This window comes from Pelodiscus sinensis, chromosome 20 (assembly GCF_049634645.1).
Source record: "Pelodiscus sinensis isolate JC-2024 chromosome 20, ASM4963464v1, whole genome shotgun sequence".
NCBI lineage: Eukaryota > Metazoa > Chordata > Testudines > Trionychidae > Pelodiscus > Pelodiscus sinensis.
This window is the reverse complement of record NC_134730.1, coordinates 26,202,334-26,223,262: the sequence shown is the minus strand read 5'-3', so window position 1 is coordinate 26,223,262 and position 20,929 is coordinate 26,202,334. Positions and strand designations below refer to the sequence as shown.

General features: G+C 51.1%; 2 long non-coding RNA genes across 2 annotated transcripts in view; one reads left to right on the top strand and one right to left on the bottom strand.

Moving 5' to 3' along the window:
- LOC142819131 (uncharacterized) overlaps positions 1-20,444 on the bottom strand; it is a 30,284-nt gene extending 9,840 nt beyond the window's left edge. Inside the window, exons 1-2 of the long non-coding RNA XR_012896924.1 lie at positions 20,308-20,444; positions 374-519 (exon numbers count right to left, since the gene is read on the bottom strand). This is a non-coding gene — a long non-coding RNA (uncharacterized LOC142819131). The remainder of the gene's footprint in view (positions 1-373; positions 520-20,307) is intronic.
- Positions 20,445-20,610: 166 nt separating this feature from the next.
- The window catches only part of LOC102460467 (uncharacterized), a 119,964-nt gene continuing 119,645 nt past the window's right edge, over positions 20,611-20,929 (top strand). The window contains exon 1 of the long non-coding RNA XR_331134.4: positions 20,611-20,838. This is a non-coding gene — a long non-coding RNA (uncharacterized LOC102460467). The remainder of the gene's footprint in view (positions 20,839-20,929) is intronic.

Genomic DNA, 20,929 nt, shown 5'->3' with positions numbered 1-20,929 from the left:
ATTAATGGACTTCACCTCCATGGATTTATCTAGTTCTCTTTTAAACCCTGTTATAGTCCTAGCCTTCACGACCTCCTCAGGCGAGGAGTTCCACAGGTTGACTATGCGCTGTGTGAAAAAGAACTTCCTTTTATTTGTTTTAAACCTGCTGCCTATTAACTTCATTTGGTGACCCCTAGTTCTTATATTATGGGAACAAGTAAATAACGTTTCCTTATTCACTGTCTCCACACCATTCATAATTGTATAGACCTCTATCATATCCCCCCTTCGTCTCCTCTTTTCCAAGCTGAAAAGTCCCAGTCTCTTTAATCTCTCCTCATATGGGACTCGTTCCAACCCCCTATGTTCATCTGCATAGTTGCTTTCATACCTGAGTGTTTTCAGGATCACGCCATGTATACGGTTGGATCCCACCATGTGTACCGACTTCTTATAATAGTGTTGCTTGTAGACAACAAGCAGGACACACTGGGGTGTTGATTATGCGGTTGCTTATGGGCGCAGCACAGTCTGGATCTAGTTAAAAACAAAGAGCAATGCCTCTTGAAGGGGAAAACCAGAGGATTCAGCGAACGCCGATGTAAATAATTACAAAAAAAGGTCATGCCGATGATTGTTGGCTTGCCAGTGTAGACAGTGCCCGTCATGGGAAGTGAGTCAGGTGACTCCCCCCGCTCCCCCACAGAACCACAGAAAATATTTGTGAGAATTCAGAAAAGGTTGGAAATTTCCAGTTGGGCTCTTTGCTCTTTCTTCTCCCTCTTTTGGCTTGAAGCTCTCGGCAGCAAGTGCTGTTTTATTGCCGATAATTTACCAGCTACACAAAGGCTGCTTTGTAATGCTGAGCTCCAGATGTTTAGCATTTCACAAAAATCTAATCATACAGTACCTGTCTCTCCAAAGAACCAGCTGACCCGCAGGGGGAAAATGGTTTTCTTACATCTCTCCCCCCCACACACCTTTTTCTCACTATTAGCGTATGCGGCTGCCTTTGTATTCTGGCTTTGAAGGACAGCAGATAATCTCTTTGGACAACGCAGGCTACGCTGTCTCCCTTGATAAACTGGGCTGATTGGGGCCGTGAGGCCTAGCGGTGACTGCAAAGGATATGCAGTAGGCAGAAGAAGCTGAGTTTTTTCAGAAGACTTTGACTCCTGAATCCCAAGGGTTGCCAGGTGTTCTGTAGGACAGAGGTTTTCAAACGATGGGTCATGCCCCGGTATTGGGCTGTGAAATGTTGGGCTCTGGGTCTCGTTACTGCAGGGGGGTCAGGTGAGCAGTGGGGGGCTAAGGCAGCTCCCTGCCTGGCCTGACACTGCAGACTGCGCTGCGCCCCAGAAGCGGCTGCAGCAGGCCCGGCTCCTACATGTGGGGGAGAGCGCACAGGGCTCCATGCACTACCCCTGCCCCGAGCACTAGCTCCGCACTCCCATTGGCTGGGAACCTGCTGCCGGCCACGTCTGGGGCACAGCCTGGTCTGCGGCGCCAGAAGAGGCAGGAAGCTGCCTTAGCCCCCCCGCTGCACCACTCAATATAAGCCCTCCTGCCCCAGCCCTGACCCCCTTCAAAGCCGCAGCCCCCCAAAGCTCCATCCTCAGCCCCACCTGGAGCCGACACTCCAGTCACATTCTGTGGGGTCGCAGCATCAACGATTTTCTTCAGCTGCGTCATGAGAGAACAAGTTTGAAAACTGCTGCTGTAGGATCTACTCCGCCGCAGGCGAAGTAACCCTAACCCCTCCCCCACTGACAGTCGCAGCAATCACTCTGTACATTAATCATAGACTCGTAGGACACTAGGACTGGAAGGGACCTCGAGAGGTCATCAAGTCCAGTCCCCTGCCCCCATGGCAGGACCAAACACTGTCTAGACCATCCCTGACAGACATTTCTCTCACCTACTCTTAAATATCTCCAGAGATGGGGATTCCACAACCTCCCTGGGCAATTTATTCCAGTGTTTGACCATCCTGACAGTTAGGAACTTTTTCCTAATGTCCAACCTAAACCTCCCTTGCTGCAGTTTAAGCCCATTGCTTCTTGTCCTATCCTCAGAGGCCAAGATGAACAAGTTTTCTGCCTCCTCCTCATGACACCCTTTTAGATACCTGAAAACTGCTATCATGTCCCCCCTCAATCGTCTCTTTTCCAAACTAAACAAGCTCAGTTCTTTCAGTCTTCCCTCACAGGTCATGTTCTCTAGACCTTTCATCATTCTCGTTGCTCTTCTCTGGACCCTCTCCAATTTCTCCACATCTTCCTTGAAATGCGGTGCCCAGAACTGGACACAATACTCCAACTGAGGCCTAACCAGTGCAGAGTAGAGAGCATTGTATGGTCTCTCTCATCTCCAAGGATCCCGAGACATGATATGGGAGTTGCTGCACCCACCACTGAAAGGCAGAACCCTCTGGGATGGGAGAAAAAAGTGGAAGCTGCTTAAAAGTGCATAGCAATGGTGCAAGATGATCCACCATGAGGCAAGAATGCCCTGTCTATTGGAAAGCATGGTGCGGGAGGGGAGAGACTGACACAGGTCTACTCACAGGAAGGATGGCCTCGGGGTAAGGGTGGCCACCAGACACTTGACCTCAAATCTTTGCTTGGACAGATTTTCTACGACTTTAAGCCAAGTCGCTGCACCCTTCCGTGCCTCAGTTTCCCCAATTTGTGAAATGCAGCACTGTCCTGCCTCCGAGGGGTGTTGTGAGGATAAATGCTTTGAAGCTTGCACAGGGCTCAGATACTGCAGTGAGAGGGGCCACAGAAGTAGAGCAAGCCTCGTCTCGTTGCAAAACGTGTTACGGGCTCTGCAGGCACAGGGGTTACGTCTAGACGACAAGCCTCTTTCGGAAAAGAGCATCTAGACTACAGCTAGTCTTTTCGAAAAAGCAAGCCACTTTTTCGAAAGAGAGCACCCAGGCAGTCTGGATGCTCTCTTTCCGAAAAAGCACAGTTTGCATTCAAGAATGCCTTTTTTCGAAAGAGCACTTTCGAAAAAAGGCGTTCTTCCTCGTAAAATGAGGTTTACCACGGTCGAAAAAACTGCCGTGTTCTTTCGATTTACTTTTGAAAGAACGCAGCCTCAGTCTAGATGCAGGGGACGTTTTTTCGAAAAAAGGCTACTTTTTTTCGAAACCCCCCCCCACCTGTAGTCTAGACACCCTCAGTAAGTAGTCAGGATCCAGGGGTTACGTTTCATCCAGAAGAAAGCATCTCATGTATCAGCATGCCTTGCAACACCATACTGGAGTGGTAGTTTGCTGTGGATACTATTAGGTACCACCGGCAGGCGGGTGATCCTGTTGGTTAGCGCTGGTGGTTGTCTGTGTTTAGGGCCCTACCAAATTCATGGCCATGAAACATGCATCTTGGACCATGAAATCTAGTTTCTCCCCATGACAGCTGGTCTCTTCTGTGCTTTTACCCGATACTGTACAGATTCCATGGGGAGACGGGTGTTTCTCTGTTTGGGGTCCTGACCCAAAAGGGAGTTGCCGGCGGGTTGCACTTTGCAGGGTTATTTTAGGAGGCTTATGGGGTTGCCAGCTTCATTTTTGCACGGCCTTCAGAGCTGGGCAGCCAGAGAGTGGTGGCTGCCAGTCGAGAGCCCAGCTCTGCCAGCAGCAGCGTGGATGTCAAGATGGCAAGACCATGTCATCCTCACGCCAGCACTGCTGAGGCTGGTGGTCGCTCTGCCTTCGGATCTGAGCCTCCGGCCAGCAGCCATCAGCTGCCCAGCTCTGAAGGCAGCGCTGCCAGCGGCAGCATAGAACCAAAGATAGCAGTGCCGTACTCCCCCCCAATAATCTTGAGACCCCCCGAACTCCTTTTTGGCTCAGGACCCCGACATTTACAACCCCAAGAAACTTGAGATTTAAATAGCTGAAATCCTGGACTCCCGTGAAATTGACCGCCGTGGACTGTGAATTTGGTAGGGCATCTATGAGTCCGTCTTCCTTTGATTGCCATTGCTAGAAACGGAGATTTACCAAGCGATAAGAAGCACGTGGAGGAGAACGAGTTAATTGTGGGGCAAGCCGAGCCTGGGACGTACCAAGTTCTGAGCTGCGGGGAGGGCTGATTGATTATTGCTGGTGGGAGAGCTACCCAGTGTTTTGCTGCAGCCATAATTACTGGCGAGCTGTCAGGCTCCCGCTGTTTGCCCATTGCCATGCAGAGGTGGCATCTCTCCAGTCTCGAGCTAAGCGACGTGAGCGCCGCCGGTGGCTTGTGCCGTTGCTCATGTGGCAGAGGGAAGAGAGAGAGCCACCCAGGAACTGCTGTTAGGTTTTCCAGGGGTCGCTGCCCAACGTAGTAGCGTGGAGCCGTGGTTCTCATAGTGTGGTCCGTGGACTATGAGTGGTCTGCAACCATCTTGCAGGTGGGCCGTGGGCTCGGAGCTGGCTCCTCTGCAGTGGGGAGCCTGCATTGGCGCTTCAGCCCCCCACAACCTCCATGAGGTTGGAGCGCAAGAACTGGCTTCCCACGTTGGGAAGGGGGTGCAAACCTCGCAGGCCAGATCCGGCTTGTGGGGCAGGAAGTGGATCCACGTGCTGTTGCTCCTCCTCCCCCCTACTGGAGGGACAGCAGCACAGGAAACCGCTCACCTGGAGGCTTCCTCCGCTGCTCCCATTGGCCAGAATACAGCCAATGGGAGCAGCAGGAGGTGCAGCGCTAGATAAGCGCCCATCACTCCACTCATACCCAGACCCTGCACCCCTCCTCTCTGCTTCTGCACCCTCCCTCATGCTGATACCCTGCTCCTGCACTCTACTTCCCAGCCAGACCCCACCCACCACCCCTCCTGCACCAATTTTGTCATCACGGGTGGTTGGCTAGTGATTCGCGGAAAGTTCCACGTTGAGCAGGATGAGCCCCGGGCCAAAAAGGTTGGAGAACCACTGGTGTAGAGGAATACACTACACAGCAGGTTAAGCTGGGAGGCGGGTCTAGAGGAGGTACCACCCCTAAAGAGATGGGCATTCTAGCGAGTCCTGTGAAATAGCTGAGTTTTCGTTTGCTTGCCATACTGATTTTTGGAAATATTTCATATGTGTTTGTAGGGATTTAAATTCAGCCAGAGCCATTTTATCTGCCTTGATAAAGGAAAGGAACCAGGCGAGGGTACCCTGCAGCGTTCCTTGTAAGCTGGGTGCTTGTGCTGCCGCTCAGGAGAGATTCAAATGCTGCCCAGTGGACTAGCAGAGCACCCACAAGTAGGTTTTGTGTTTCTACTGGTGGTGCACATCTGCACACGTGTATAAAAATTATTCCACGCACGGATGGGAAAAACCTGCAGGTGGGCAGAAAAGGTTAGAAGGAACATTGGTGCCCTGACTTTCATAACTACCCCTTTGCAACCAGGCATGCCCCCAGAATTGTGGCATCAATCCCCACTATCCTGGGAAGGCAGTAATGCGTAGACCGGGCCCTTTTCGAGTGAGAACGTTGGTGTTGGTGACGGCGACGGGGAGCCGAAGGCTGAATCCCTGGGAGGTGGCTGGTGGAGTTAGCTGTCTCCCCAGAAACTGTTTCCAAAGAGTCTGTTGTTCTAATGCAAAAAGGCCAAGGAACGGGAATGAATTTCTACTGTAGAGCAGAACCAGGCAACTTTGCAATGTAATAACCCCCACCCCCTGCTCCGTACCCTAAGCATATAAAGTGGAGCAGAGCACAAGTCCCCCTCTGTCCAGTGTCTTTCTTCCCTTCCCCTTTTAATAATCTCATTCTTTTGTGCCTGTCCATTTACTCTCAGTCTTATCATTCCCACTTGCTCCGGGGCTGGCTGGGCACCACGGCGAGACTAGATGCCCCTCTGTGTTGGACTGTCAAGGTGTCTCCCGGTCCACCTGTTTGCTTCACTTTATTTCCCAGGACACCTGATTTATTTATTTTATTTTTGATTCTTGTTTAGGGTCTATTAAGTTTACTCCTTTCCCCCAGCCCTGGGAGACCCGGTTAATGAGTAACCATAGCGTGCTTACAGGCAGCTGTCTCAGACAAACCGACGGAGACTTTTTTTGGAGCTGCATAAGGGAACGTTTGTTCTGCTGCTTCTCAATAGATCCTTGTGCAGGAGGCAGAAAGTGTAGGGAGAGAAAGAAAGAGACACTAAATCATTGGGCTCCTTGAAAATCACTCCGTGCTTTTTTTTTTTTTAAACTCCCCCACCCCCGCTTGGAAGAGACCTTAGATGGCTCGCCTTTTCAAGTCTCTCACTTACTCGTCTAGAAAAGGTAGCACCCAATGTACTTTGGAAAAGCAGCCTGGCTTTAGCGAGCTTTCCAAATATCGGTGTGCAAAATAGAGGACACGGCCTATTCTGGGCCCCACAGGTTAGACCCACAGGTGCATAGATGTTCCTGATCCTACAGACTGCCAATGGGAAGCGGTTTTATTGTTAAGGGTCACAAATGTACCTATGTACCTGCCGTGCACAAGTAGTGTGAACCTTTAGTTTGCACCAAATCTTTGATACTTGGGACTTATTAGGGTGAAAAAGTATTTGTGCTATTGCGTCTAGTAAGTAATGCAGTAATGTAAGAGAGAAAGGAGGGGGCTGTGCTTAGGAACTCAGAAGAGTGGAATTCTCTTCTGCCACATACTCCCTGTATGACCTCAGTCAAGTTACTTAACAAATCTCTCCCTGTTTCAATTCACCAGCTGTAAAACAAAGAGGATCATCCTTCCTGTCTCCTCCCCTTTGTGTCTTACTCCTGTCTCATTTGTTCGTAAGCTCTCCTGGGCAGCAACTGTCTCTTACTGGGTGTTTATAATATTGCATATGGCACATTAGGTCCCTCCCGGTCATAGTTGGGTCCCTAAGTCAGCGAGTGGCAGTCCAGGTCAGAACCCAGGTCTCTTGATTCTGCCAAACAGCGGTCAATCTCAAAGTGCTTTGCAAAGGATTAGCTTCATTTTACAGCTGGGGAAACTGAGGCACGGGTAGGGGTTATCGACTTGCCAAATGTCGATTAGCAGAACAGGGACTAGGAATTGGGTTGTAACAATTCTGGGTACTTGTGCCTTGCCGGGTATTTCTCTGCCCTTTGTGTTTTAAAGTTCTCCCCTGGATCTGTGTAACACAGTGTAATACATATACTGTTGGAATAACATCACCGGTTCTGGTGAGTTGGTGGGGGCTGGAGCTGCTGCAGCGGTGGGGGTCACTACAGCCTGACAAGGGCAGACGGGGGGAGATTAATTAGTGAAAGGTGAACCACCAGAGACACCATAGAGCCTATCACTAGTTACTGCTAGTTACTTCCAACCGCCATCATATTAGGGCTGAAGAAGTAGGCTAGGAGTTCTTTCTAGATCTGGATTCTAGACCAAGCAGCAAAAACACAAGAGCGCTAATGTGCTATTCTATGCCAGCCCATTCACCCGGCCTTTCCTGCCTGCCTCTCACATGGTATTTCAATACGTTTGCTTGTGGTACAGGACAGGATCCAAAGCAGAGTAAAAACTGAAAATGTCTTACCACCTTTTTCTTACCCTCCCTCTCCCCCGCCCCCCAAATTGTGAGGGTTAAGTATCTTGGGCTGGGTTCACATTTTGGGCAAAGGTTCAGGTTGTTAAGATTTTTTTCTTTTTTAATTTTACTGCAAGCACAGCTCCCTCGTCCCTGGAGTAACCGTTCTTTATTAGCTCTTTTTAGAAACTTGGCACTCGCGGAGAAGGAAACAAAATGTTTTTTGTTTCCACATTTAGATCATTATTTTTTTTATGGGGGTGTGAAGGTCAGAGGACTTTCAGAGGTTACAAGGGCGACCTGACCCAGAGAAACAGAACACATCAGAACGGCCATACTGGGTCTGACCAAAGGCCCATCTAACTCAGGATACGTCTACATTACATGCCTCTGCCGACAGAGGCATGTAAAACAGGCTACCCTACATAGTCAATGAAGTGGGGATTTAAATATCCCCGGCTTCATTAAAATAAAAATGGCCGCCGCACTGTGCCGGCTCAGCTGATCGTCGGCACAGCACGTGAGTCAAGACACGGATCGGTCGACAAGAGAAGCCTTTGTCGACCGCTCCTGTAAACCTCGTTTCACAAGGCAAAAGGGAGTGGTCAACAAAGACTTCCCTTGTCGACCGATCCGCATCTTGACTGTTGCGCTGTGCTGACGATCAGCTGAGCCAGCACATCGCGGCAGCCATTTTTATTTTAATGAAGCCGGGGATATTTAAATCCCCGCTTCATTGACTATGTCAGGTCATGCCTCTGTCAGCAGAGGCATGTAATCTAGACAAACCCTCAGTGTCCTGTCTTCAGACAGTGGCCAATACCAGGTGCCCTAGAGGGAATGAACAGAACATAAGAAACCCTGGTCATGTGGAAACAGGGCTTGTCTACAGTATACACAACTTTTTTCTATACCATTTTCTCTACATCTGTTTATCTTTCTTTCCATATTCTGCTGCCCGTCTCTGTTGTATCGCTGCGCCTTCCACAAAAAATTGACCGAAACAGTCCTTAGAGAACTTCATCTATATTTTGTTTAGAAACTAGCATCGCTAAAATAATACGACCCTTTACTGATCAAGGTGCTTGTTCCCGTACAGGAATTAGCTATATTTCTTCCTTCTCAGCGTGTGCGCATGCACCACACACACACACACCCACACACACACACACACACAAACACACCCACCCACCCTATGGCCATTCACTGCCCATTGGGTGAGTGGTGAAGCAGTCAAGTGGCTCATAGAATCATAGGCCTGGAAGGGTGCATCTACACTGCACCCAGAACTTGAAATAAGCTACGCAATTTAAGCTACGCAAATTGCGTAGCTTCTTTCGAGTCAATTTCGAAATAGCTCGTTTTGAACTTTGGTGCTGCCTACACAGCACTTACTTAGAAATAAATCGCTATTCCAAAATGTCCCTTACTCCCCGTGGAACGAGGTTTACAGGGACGTCGGAATAGCGAGCCCGTTATATTTCGAAATAACGAGCACACTCGAAAGATGCAGAATAGCTATTTCAGGATACCTCCAGTGCAGTGTAGACATAGCTAAAGGGACCTCGAAAGGTCCTCTGGTCCAGTCCCCTGCATGCCTTGCGAGCCTCTACTCTCTGCAGCACTGTTGAGGAAAGATCAATGCAGATGCTCTTAATAACCCGTAACAGCGATTTCCCTACTGGGTTGGAGAAGGGTTACTGAGCGGCTCAGTTTGCTTTTCTGAAACTGCTGCTTCTCCTGTCTCTTCGCCGGCTGCTTGCTTTCTGGAGATCGGTGTCCTAGAGGACGTTCACCGCTCTGAACAATCCTTCTCTGCTGTGTCCTCAAATTATGGTGCAGGCAGATTTGCCTCTGATCTCATTGTACATTACCCCTGTGTCCGGAAGCCTAAACATAAACTTAGAATCACAGCATCCTAGAACTGGAAGGGACCTTGCGAGATCATCGAGTCCTGTCCCCTGCCCTCACGGCAGGACCAAGCCCCATCTACACCATCCCTGACAGGTGTCTGTCCAACCTGCTCTTAAATGTCTCCAGAGATGGAGATTCCACAACCTCCCTAGGCAACTTATTCCAGTGTTTCACCACCCTGACAGAGAGTTTTTCCTAACGTCCGCCCTAAACCTCCCTTGCTGCAATTTGAGCCCATGGCTGTCTTTTCAGGGAAGGTTTCTGTGTAAAGCGTGTCCACCTGTGCAGGGCCTTTCAAGCACCCACCAGAGGTTCCAATGCATCCAACCCCATTTCCCCTCCTTAATTCTTCCCCTTTCCACAGCTGCGTTTCAGGCCCAGGAGAGCTGGTCGATGCACCACCAAGACCACGCTTGAATCAGCAGTTGACAGGAAGGACTCATCCCCCCAGCTGCTAGGGACTGAGATTCCAGCAATCCAGGTGGGTCCACGTATCAGCACATGTTGGCTCTCGGGCAGCCTGAGCCGAGTGCTCCTTTGCGATGATGCTTGCCCGACACGTCGCCCTGCTGGATTCAATTCAGCGACCGTGTCAGCATGTCCTGATGCCGGGTTCCTACCCGCTCTTTCAGTTTCCCCCGGGACAGAGCAGGGACTGCTGGGACTGTCTGATCTGTAGCCAACGGACAGACTCTAACTCACACTATGGGATTGTGAGATGTTTCATAGACCAGAGTTTCTTAAACTGTGCGCCGTGGCACACCTGTGTGCCGCGAGACAGTCGGAGGTGGACCGCGGCCTCTTTTAACTTTTTTTTTCTTCCCCCGTGGAGACGGAAGCTCAGTTGGGATAACCCGCGTGGCAATTAAAGGGGCCATGCCTGCTTTTTTTTTGTGCTCGACAACTTTCCCGGTGTTCCGCATTAAAAAAAAGATTGGTGTTCTGCGGTCTTGAAAAGTTTAAGAAACACTGTCAAAAACCATAGACCACCTCTAATGCTTGAATTCAGTTGGCAGGACCAACCCTATGGGGCACTGGGCAATTCCAGGCCCCGCCCCCTCCTACCCTCCGTTTCCTCCTTCTCTGAAGCCCCCTCCTCAAACTATATGACCCAGGGTTTACCAAGGCAGCCTAACACGGGGGGCACCAGAGGGCTGCCGTACCCCCTGTTCTCACCATGGTGATGGGAGCCCAGGAAACGGAAGCCATCTCCCAGGCCGGTTCCTTTGCTTCATCATGCCTGCAGGAAGTGGCGTGCCCCAACCCAGTATACTCCACATCCCCGAGCTCTGCATCGCTCAGGGGAACGGAGCAGGACAAGGCGGTGAAATGGAGCGACCCGGCTGGGGAATGGGCAGTGAGTTCAAGTGACAGCCCCCTCAGGTAATCCCCTGGACCCCTGCAGGCTCCCATCAATATGGGGGACCGTCCTGACAATAGGACGGTTGGGACGGCCGCCGTGGGGCCTGCGTTGGCTGCCCGGAGCTGTCCTATGCATGAGCTGGCTCTGTCGGTGGGGACCATGCAGGAAGGCTCCTGAGGTAAACACCTCCTGGTACACACTTGAGAGTCAATGGGGGAGGCTGTTAGAATAATACCTGGTTGGCTCTTCAGCAGTTCTCAGCATCCTCACCCTCTTTTATCGCGTATCCTCCCATGCCCCCGAGAGACTTGGAAGCTCTGTTATCCCCGCAAGGCAGAGAGGGATCTGGGACATCTAAAAGTGACGTATGCTGGGAGTGTGGGGCAGGGCAGGGCATTGAACCTGGGTCTCGTCGGCTAGTGCCCCGCCCACTGGATCGTTTTCAAAGATCTAAAGACGCAGTCTTTGCTGGGCCACGCTGGAAAGCTGGAGCTCAAAAGGCCACTCCACAGTGAAACGTGTCGGGAGGAGAAATAGGCTGGAGTCTACTGGGGAGAGGAGCAGACACGTCAGAAAGAAGCACCGAGGAAGGGCTGAGGGGAAGCCAAGTCTGCCAGGACGCCGACGTGGAAGATGGGGAGAAGTGTGGCAAACTAGACCGTGCGTAGTGTGGCTTTCACTGAGCTGCTTTTACCCTAAATAAATATTTTGCCAGAAGGGCCCACTCACAATCATCGCTCCCGGAGGGAACAGAACTGTGGGGACTGGACATTCGTCGGGCCTGCTGAGGCAAGCCCGGGCCTGCAGCCACGGCCTGCACTGAGAGCGGAAGAACCTTGCGATTCCACCACGTGTTGGGGGGGCCGGTGTGAGGCCCGAAAGCAGAGTGGGAGTTGATTCAAAGGGCAGGTCTGCAGCGCTTCTACGCTGGCGCTTTACAGAAAGGACATTTCCTGCGCTCAGGCGGGTGTTTTTTCACACCCCTAAGCGAGACAGTTTCAGTGCAGCCAAGTGACAGTGTCAAGTTAGCCTCAGGGAACAGGGAAGGCAGGGGGAGCAATTAGCCAGACCTGTGACATCCCCTGGTAGAGTTGGGGGGGGTGTTCATTATCCCCTTTCCCGAAGGTGTTTCCTTCCGCAGTGACCTACTTTCCTATACTACTGCCGTCCGTCCTCCTGTGCTCGCTGCACCCGAGTAGCCTGCAGCTCCCTCATTTGCAGGTGCTTTCCAGGGAACTTGAGCAGGCGGGAGGCAGAGAATGGGAACACCCGTCAGCAGAAAGCATGCGTTTGGGCATGGTCTTTCCGTGCCGTGCTTGTTCCAGAGATTCTGATTCCTCCCACACTTGATGGTTTATTCTGTCACCTGAAATGTGCTTGCTGAGTTGTCTGGGTGATGGCACAAACTTGTAGGGAAAGAAGCCTGTAAGATCTTCCCGCAATAGTGCGTGGGTTTCATGGGGACTAGCACAATCCTGTTTCCACTGCGAGAAGGATGTAGAGTTTAAGTTATCTTGGAGATTATCAAGAAGAGGTGGGCAGAGCTAGCTTTCGGAGGCTCACTTTTCACCGTGAGACCTTTTTGAAGAATTCTTTCAACTACTAAGGCCACATCTTTGCTAAACAGAAGATTGACAATGCTGCGATCCATCTTCCAGAGTTTGATTTAGTGGGTCTAGTTAAGACTTGCTAAATCAATCTCAGATTTATCAAGTCGGCACTGGAATTCCTGCTCCTGTGAGGAGTAAGGGAAGTCAATGGAAGCATTTGCTCCCATACCGCTGTGGGGATGACGGGGAAACTTGAATTAAGATATGTCGGCTCTAGCTATGTAATTAACGTACCTGGAGTTGCGAATCTTAATGCGTCCTTCCCCTTTAGTGTAGACATGGCCTAAGTCTCTTCAATTTGCTCTGACCTCTTTCCATCATGACAGCTTCTTGGCTCTCCTAGAATCACCTCAGTGCCAACTGATGGCCTCGCCATTTCACCCGCACAGAAAGTTTGGGATCAGACAACATCCAGATTTCTGAGATTACCTTTGATTTACCCGAAGCAGACCTTGGAGGGAATTGCATCACCCCCTTTTCAAATGAGAACTCAAGAGTTCTAGCTCTCAGAGAATAAAGGAGGCTTTTAAGTGCTATGATGGGCCTATAGGGAAACCACTGATTTTTTGTGTCTTGGAAACATCTGGTTGACATATTCTTTAGCCGACGGGCTTTTCTTTAATTGGCCTTATTATCTGATTCTTACATAGTTTATCTTGCTTTATTGGCAGTTTTGGTCTCTCCCTCCCACACCACCCACCACCATCCCACAAACACTCGGGCGACTTCAGTAATTAACACATTTTGCTTTCTTCCTTTCTCTCCTCTCCTCTCGATTTCCCCTCCCCGACTCAGCGGTGGTTAAGGAATGTCAGACAGGAATGCTGTCTTGTTACAAGGAAGTTAGGGAAGGGGAGGAGACAATCACTTAAAATAATATCTTTGTGTTCCCAGCCAGAACTCTAGTCACGCAAACTTTCCAACTTGGCTACATGTTCGAATGTTCAGTTACCTGGAAGTGACATCACCGATCGCCGCCCAAGCCCAGGTACACAGCAGCAATCAACTGCTTTGAAAATCCCTTGAGTCATACCAGCCTCTTACAAAACCAGGGCTGGGTTTTCCCTCCCGTTCTACTCCAGGCCTTTATGCAAGTCAAAATCGCACCCCTCACTTTCAACCCTTTAATCAGACCCTTTAGTTATGTCAAAGAGGGACAAGAAAGATTTGGAAAATCAGATGCACCGGCATATGGCATTATTTCAGCACGTGGTATAGTTTTGCGTCCCTGACGTCTTTTTGGTTTTGGTCTGTTGTTTTTTTTAAACAATCCTTACTGAAGTGAAGTTGTACAATTTTGGGAACATTGTATATTTTTCCTCTTTAAAGGCAAACAGCAGAGGCAAAAAGAAAAAAAATGTGGACACGCACCCTTCTTTCTTTGCTACTTTCTCATGGATAAAAAAAGACCCCAAAAGGTTTATATTCATTTTGGGCAGAGAAAAAAAAATCTGTGTGTGTGTTTCCTTAGGCCTGTTATAAACCCAGTTTACTGCTGTGCGGGTAGAAACTTTCTAGTGCGGCACCCTCGGGATCTGACCAATGCCAAACCAGAGAATTTGCTGTAGCATAGGAGGTCAATATTGTCTAGCAGCATTACCAACAGTTCCACGGCTGGCTGGACTCTTGGATATGTTAGAGCTAAATAACAGCACAGAGTGCTGAGAGCCAGGACAAAGTTTATGGGAGCAGGGGAAACTTGGCCACACCCATGATAAGTGGACATCTGCCTAAATGATGCCGGACAAGAGAGGTTGAACCTGTACAAGCTTTTCACCCAAGAGACTTCCTGCTTTGTCAACAAAGCTGCAGCTGACCGACATGAAAAGAGCAGATGAACGGCTTGTGACCTTGATCCAGGAGAAGATTCAAGGCTGAGGGTTGCAAATGCAGACAAGCACTCCTTTTCAGCCTGTACCAAAGCATCTGAATCTGCCAGAGGGGCGGGGTTTAGGACACACCCCTCTCGTTGGCCTCTTCCATTGGATTGTTCAGGCAACTCTTCCCCCTACCTCCCTGCTGGGTTTTTTTGGATCCTCGTTCATTGTGTAGGCAATCTAGCTACGAGCCTAAGCTAGTGCAACTGATTTTCCAAGGTCCATAAGAGTTAAGAAGGAACAATGAGTTTCACACACACAGAATAGGAAGGGACTGTCGAGGAAGGAGTCCTGCAGAAAGGGATCTAAGGGGTCCCAGTGCACCTCAAGCTAAATATGAGTCAACAGGGCGACACTGTTGCAAAAAAAGCCAACATGATTCTGAGAGGCATTAGCAGGAGTGTGGTGAGCAAGACACGAGAAGAGATTCTTCCGCTCTGCTCTGCGCTGGTTAGGCCTCAGTTGGAGTCTTGTGTCCAGTTCTGGGCACCACCTTTCAGGAAAGATGTGGAGAAATTGGAGAAGGTCCAGAGAGGAGCAGCAATGATGATGAAAGGCCTAGAAAACAGGAGCTGTGAGGGAAGGCTGAAAGAATTGGGTTTGTTTAGTTAGGAAAAGAGAAGACTGAGAAGGGACAGGATCGCGGCTTTCAAGTACCTAAAAGGGTGTCACAAGGAGAAGGTAGAAAAATGATTCTGCTTAACCTTTGATCAGGGCTGTCTCTACAGGGGGTGCTTGGGGCAACCCCTACCCCAGTGCCCCAGATGTGGGGCCTAGTGCACCCCTCCACCTTAGGCCCCACCTCTGCTTCACCTTGCCTCATCCTCTCTACCAGCCTTGTCCCTGCTCTGCCTCCTTCTCCCTCCTTCCAAGCAACGTGAGATGGGGTATTGTGGGGGGCCTAGCACCAGGCAGTAGCTGGGTTCCCTCCCCCCACACTCACCATGGGGGCCCAGCAACCTGTTCTGTTAAAAGCATTTTCGGAAATTCATGCCAGTGTAGATGTAGCCATAGAGAGGAGGAACACACACGTGCAGACTCAAACATTAATAAAAGCACGAGTAAAAAGGGTGGCTTTAGCCTGACGCCGGAACAACGCTAGCGTTGGCGCCATGCGAATATCTCGAGGAAGAGAATTCCACAGCCTGGGAGCAAAAGCTGAGAATGCCCCGTTCCGCGTAGATGTTAATCTTATCTCCACAAGTGGGGGAACACGAAGCAAAGCCTCCCCAGCTGACCTCAATCCCCGGGCAGGTTCGTATGGGAGAAGACGGTCCTTCAGATACCCGGACCCAACTCATCTAAGGCTTTATAGGTCAGAACTAAAACCTTAAATTGTGCCCGGAAAAATACCGGAAGCCAGTGCAGCCTCCAAAGCCCTGGCATAATGTGCTCCGTATAACTAGTGTTGGTTAAAACTCGAACAGCCGCATTCTGGACCAGTTGAAGTTTCCGAAGGCTCTTTAGAGGCAGCCCGACATAAAGTGCATGACAGTAATCCAGTTTTCATTGGCGCCGGTGTGTTTTGGGGTGTCGTGCTGCAGTCCTTCATGTGTGAATCTTGGGATGTTTTCCCTGCAGTTCTCTTTTGCTATTTCTAGTCAGGTTTCGCTATCTCTTGTTTGTGGGCTCTCCTTCGGGAGCATCCGCCTGTCTCCAGGGCTTGGCTATTCTGCTCACTTCTGTCAGCCTTCATCCCGCCTCCAGGATGTTCCCTCATCATCTGCAAGGGTCTCAATCATCAGGGGCCATTTGGCCCGTCCTGAGGACTTTCACACACATTCTCCACTCACAACAAATTGACAGAGCAAGAGCATCCCAGACAAAGGATGACCATAGGTACTAGAAGAACCAGCTTGGTTTGTAACTGAGGCATTGTCTACTCATGAGAAAAAGGGTGAAATACTGTAGAAGCCTACAGATCTCATGGGCAAATCGTTATACAGCAAGGCTGTGTCTACACTGGCCACTTATTCCGGAAAATCAGCCGCTTTTCCGGAATAACTTGCCAGCTGTCTACACTGGCCCCTTGAATTTCCGGAAAAGCACTGACAATCTACTGTAAAATCATCAGTGCTTTTCCGGAAAAACTATGCTGCTCCCGTTTGGGTGAAAGTCCTTTTCCGGAAAACTGTTCCGGAAAAGGGCCAGTGTAGACAGCACAGTAGTGTTTTCCGCAAAAAAGCCCCGATCGCGAAAATGATGGAAAGTGCTTTTCCGGAAAAGCATCCTGCCAATGTAGACGCGCTTTTTCCGGAAATACTTCTAACGGAAAACTGTTCCGTTTTAAGCATTTCCGGAAAAGGGTGCCAGTGTAGACATAGCCCCCATGTACATTCTTATACCAATACTAAAATAAGAATGTACATTTGCTGTCTAATTGTGTAACACCTGCCCTTCCCCTAGAGTTACCAGATGGTTTAACAAAAAATATCAAGCATTCCCCCTCTCCCCCCACAAAAAAAAACCCCCAGGAAAAAATTCTGTGGAGGACAAAAAAAAGGGGGAGACCAAAGTTGATGAGAGAAAAAAAAGGGGGGAGCACTGTGCCTTTAAATGTCCCCGCTGTGCTCCTCACTCCACCACCCCTGCCAGACGCAGCTGGGGAAAATTGTCCCCGCCGGGCTTCCGTGCCCTATGGGCTTCCCTCCGAGGGAAACAGGAAATAGTGGACATTGCACGTGTCCAGTATTTTCTTTTTTTTTACAGGACAGGGGACCCGAATAGCGGACAGTCCGGATGAAACCTGGACACCTGGCATCCCTATCTTCCCCTTTCCCCCCCTCCCCAGCTCCTGGCAGGCTTGTTACGGAATTTGTCTTCCCATTTCAGTGCGGCAGCCCCCGCGGGTGCAGGAGGGTTACACGCCACCTGTGCGTAGCTGGAGACTCCCCTGCTGGGTAACCGCAGTGCGGTCCAGCCAGGGAATAGCAGGGTTTGCAGGAGATGGCGTGCAGACGGGGCGGCTGGTTGGTAGATGCCTGCTCTCACTACAGAGGTCAGGACCTCGGCATGCCGCTACTCAACTGCTGCTCTGCCTTCCTTCCCATCCTCCAGCCTCGCGGCAGAGGGGCACCCGAGGCCAGCGGGTTTCAAACTTGTTTTCTCATGGCCCAGCTGAAGAAACTTGCTGATGCTGCGACCTCCCATAATAGGACTGGAGTATGGGCTCCAGGGTGGGGCTGAGGACGGGGTGTAGGAGGGGGGCTAAGGCCCAGACCAGGCTGCGGCCCAGAAGTGGCCAGCAGCAGGTTCTAGCCAATGGGAGTGTGGAGCTAGTGCTCAGGGCCGGGGCAGTGCACAGAGCCCTGTGTGCTCTCCCCCCAACTAGGAGCCAGGCCTGCTGCCGGCTGCTTCTGGGGCGCAGCGCAGTCTGCAGTGCCAGGACAAGCAGGGAGCTGCCTCAGCCCGCCCACTGCTCCCCTGATCCCCCTGCAGCAGTGAGACCCAGTGCCTGACATTCCACCCCCCAGCACTAGGTCGCCTCCTGTCGTTTGAAAACCACTGCCCCGTGCACATTAGTCGTAATGGCTGCTGAGCAGCTGGCCCTCAGATCTCCTCCCTGCTCTTCCAATTTGTGCCTAAGACAATTTTGCAGCGTACATGGCGTGGGTATCCTCACCCGAACTAGCCACCCAGCATCAAGTCCCTCTGCCGGCTTTCTATAATCCCGCACCCAAGCTGTCCACTTCATGGGCTGCAGGGCTTCCGGCTACCTTTGTACGGGGAACAAGCTGTGCTTCGTGTGTAGCGAAGAGGCTCAGGGCTCAAACCGTGGTTGTACACTCAGAACGGATGCCAGGGCTACGAACGGCCAGGCCCAGAGGTACTGGGGCTTAGCCCTGGGAAAAAACCCCACACAGGAGGCTAGAACCACCTCATGCCACCAAAGGGCATTTCCTCTCCTAGTCCCGTTTCAGTGCGGGAGAGAATGGAATTCGTCTCCTGAACAGGTGTGTCCCACATTGGGGCGCCCATGCTGGCGCTCCAGCCCTCTGCCCCCCACTCACAGGGCTGGAGTACACCAAATCTACTAACCTGGGCCCCCCTAGGCTCTGGTATGCGAGGGGAATGTGGAGAGGGCCTTTTTCTTTCTCAGCCAGGGGCTTCTCACTTTGCTTCTCGCTTGTGTGCGGCCCTCAACTAATTTTTCTGTGGGTCAGCGGCTCCCGACCCAAAAAAGGTTCCCTTCCCCTGCTCGAACATCACCGATCCAGGCAATCCTGGGGTCTCATTCTGGGGCCGGAGCATCTTGCATTATAAAAAGCGTATTATTCCATTCTGTTAGAGAATCATAGAATCATAGAATAATAGGACTGGAAGGGACCTCGAGAGGTCATCGAGTCCAGCCCCCTGCCCTCATGGCAGGACCAAGCTCCGTCTATACCATCCATGACAGATGTCTATCTAACCTGTTCTTAAATATCTCCAGAGAGGGAGATTCCACCACCTCCCTTGGCAATTTATTTGACCACCCTGACAGTTAGGAATTTTTTCCTAATGTCCAATCTAAACCTCCCCTGCTGCACTTTAAGCCCATTACTCCTTGTCCTGTCCTCAGAAACCAAGAGGAACAAATTTTCTCCTTCCTCCTTGTGACACCCTTTTAGATATTTGAAAACCACTATCATGTCCCCCCTTAATCTTCTCTTTTCCAAACTAAACAAGCCCAGTTCATGAAGCCTGGCTTCATAGGTCATGTTCTCTAAACCTTTAATCATTCTTGTCGCTCTTCTCTGTACCCTTTCCAATTTCTCCACATCTTTCTTGAAATGTGGCGCCCAGAACTGGACACAGTACTCCAGCTGAGGCCTAACTAGTGCAGAGTAGAGCGGCAGAATGACTTCATGAGTTTTGCTTACAACACACCTGTTGATACAACCTAGAATCAGATTTGCTTTTTTTGCAACAGCATCACACTGTTGACTCATATTCAACTTGTGGTCCACTATGACCCCTAGATCCCTTTCCGCCATATATGCATAAATATATGCATTTCATTCTGGGGCGGGGGTGCCTTGCATTATAAATACATGCATCCCCTTTGCTCTGCACCCAGTTGTCTTAACCCAGGTATTTTTCGGTACCTTAGAAAAATTTGGAATGATATCAGAAGGAATCCACAAAGATGCATACAAATTAATGCATCCCTAAGCTCTCAAAAATCCTACCCAGACTTACACGTCCTCCATTTTATACCTGTGAGTAGTTCCATGGACAGTGAGTGGACTTCTCCTGTGTGTAAATGCTTCCAGGAGTCAACGGGGTCTAAATGAATACCCAGGCCAATAGTGGGGCTAATTGCTAGTTCTGTTAATATATGACTTAATGAATACATCAATAATTAAACCAATAGATGGGGTAGTTAATCAGTTTCACGCCCACACACCAAGACTCCTAGGTCACTCGGTTACTCTGTGGCATAGGGAATTCATTCAGCACACACCCCTTTAACTTGGAACTTGCATTATTATCTAGTCAGCTGGTTTTATTGCCTGTTGCATGATATCTGGTGTCTTTCCTAGATCCCCAGCTGCTGGAGTCACGGGAATCATTGGGCCTCTCCAGGTAAATGTCTAGCTCTCCTGACTGGAGGAAAGCATGACAATGCAAAACCAGGGCACTGCACAGGCTGTAAAAAAAAACCCCAGGGCCCCACACAGATGGCAAATAAAAAGAATCCAAAATGTAATTTAAAAAAGGATACGATTTTGGGGAGGAACACTTGGAACCTTTTCGCCCCCTGTAAGAAAGGTGCTTTGCTCCTTCTGCTGAGCAAACCCTGACTCGGTTCCCTCTCCACTCCTGCAGCTCACCTACCCTCCATCCTCACCCCGCTCCCTCTCTGTGCAACAGGCGCCCGGCTTCGGGCCGGCGGCTCCTGCGGGGCTGGGCGGGCGGAACTACAAGTTCCATGGGGCTGTGCGCTTCCCACCGAGCCTGCCTCGCGGCAGCCCGCAGCTGGAGCGTATATAAAGGCGGAATGGCAGCGCCCGACGGGCTAGTGGCAGCAGGCGGCCGAGGAGCGTGGGCGCAGCGCTGGAGCGCCCGTGATTCCACTCACCCCGGAGGAGCAGCTGGCTGGGGGGTCCCCTGCAATGCCTCGGCTGGGGGAGCCGGCCCGGGAGGGCGCAGCGGGGCTCGGCTCTTGCTTGCGCAAGGCTGCGCTCCTCCTGCGCCCGGTGCCGTGGCGAGGTAGCGCTGCGCCTTTGCGCGCTGCTTTGCCCCGGCAGGTTCGGCTGCCCGCAGTGCGCACAGGCGTCCCTCTCCAGCCGGAGCCGGGCAGGGTCCTTTGGAAATGCCCCCGGGGCTGGCTGGGCCACGGGCGGATCGGCCGAAGCACCCGCAGGCTGCGCCGGAGTTGCTGCTTCTCTGCGCCCCGCGGCTGGCAAGAGGAGTCGCTCCCCATCCGGCGCGGGAGGGATCTACCTAGGAGCTCCTCACCCGGCTCGGCGGGGTCTGTGCTGCCCGCGGATCCTCCCCACCGTGGAATCTCTCTCTCTGTGCGTTTTGGGGATGTATCGTCCTGCCCCTTTGTGTGGAATAGACCGGGGCCCGTTCGTGTGACTGGCGCACCCTGGGTGCTGAATGGAAGGTAAGTGGCTTTCCTGGTGCGTTAGCCTTTGGGGAAACGTTTTAGGTGGGAACTGGGGACATGGTAACAGGTGGGGTGCACTGGAGCGCAC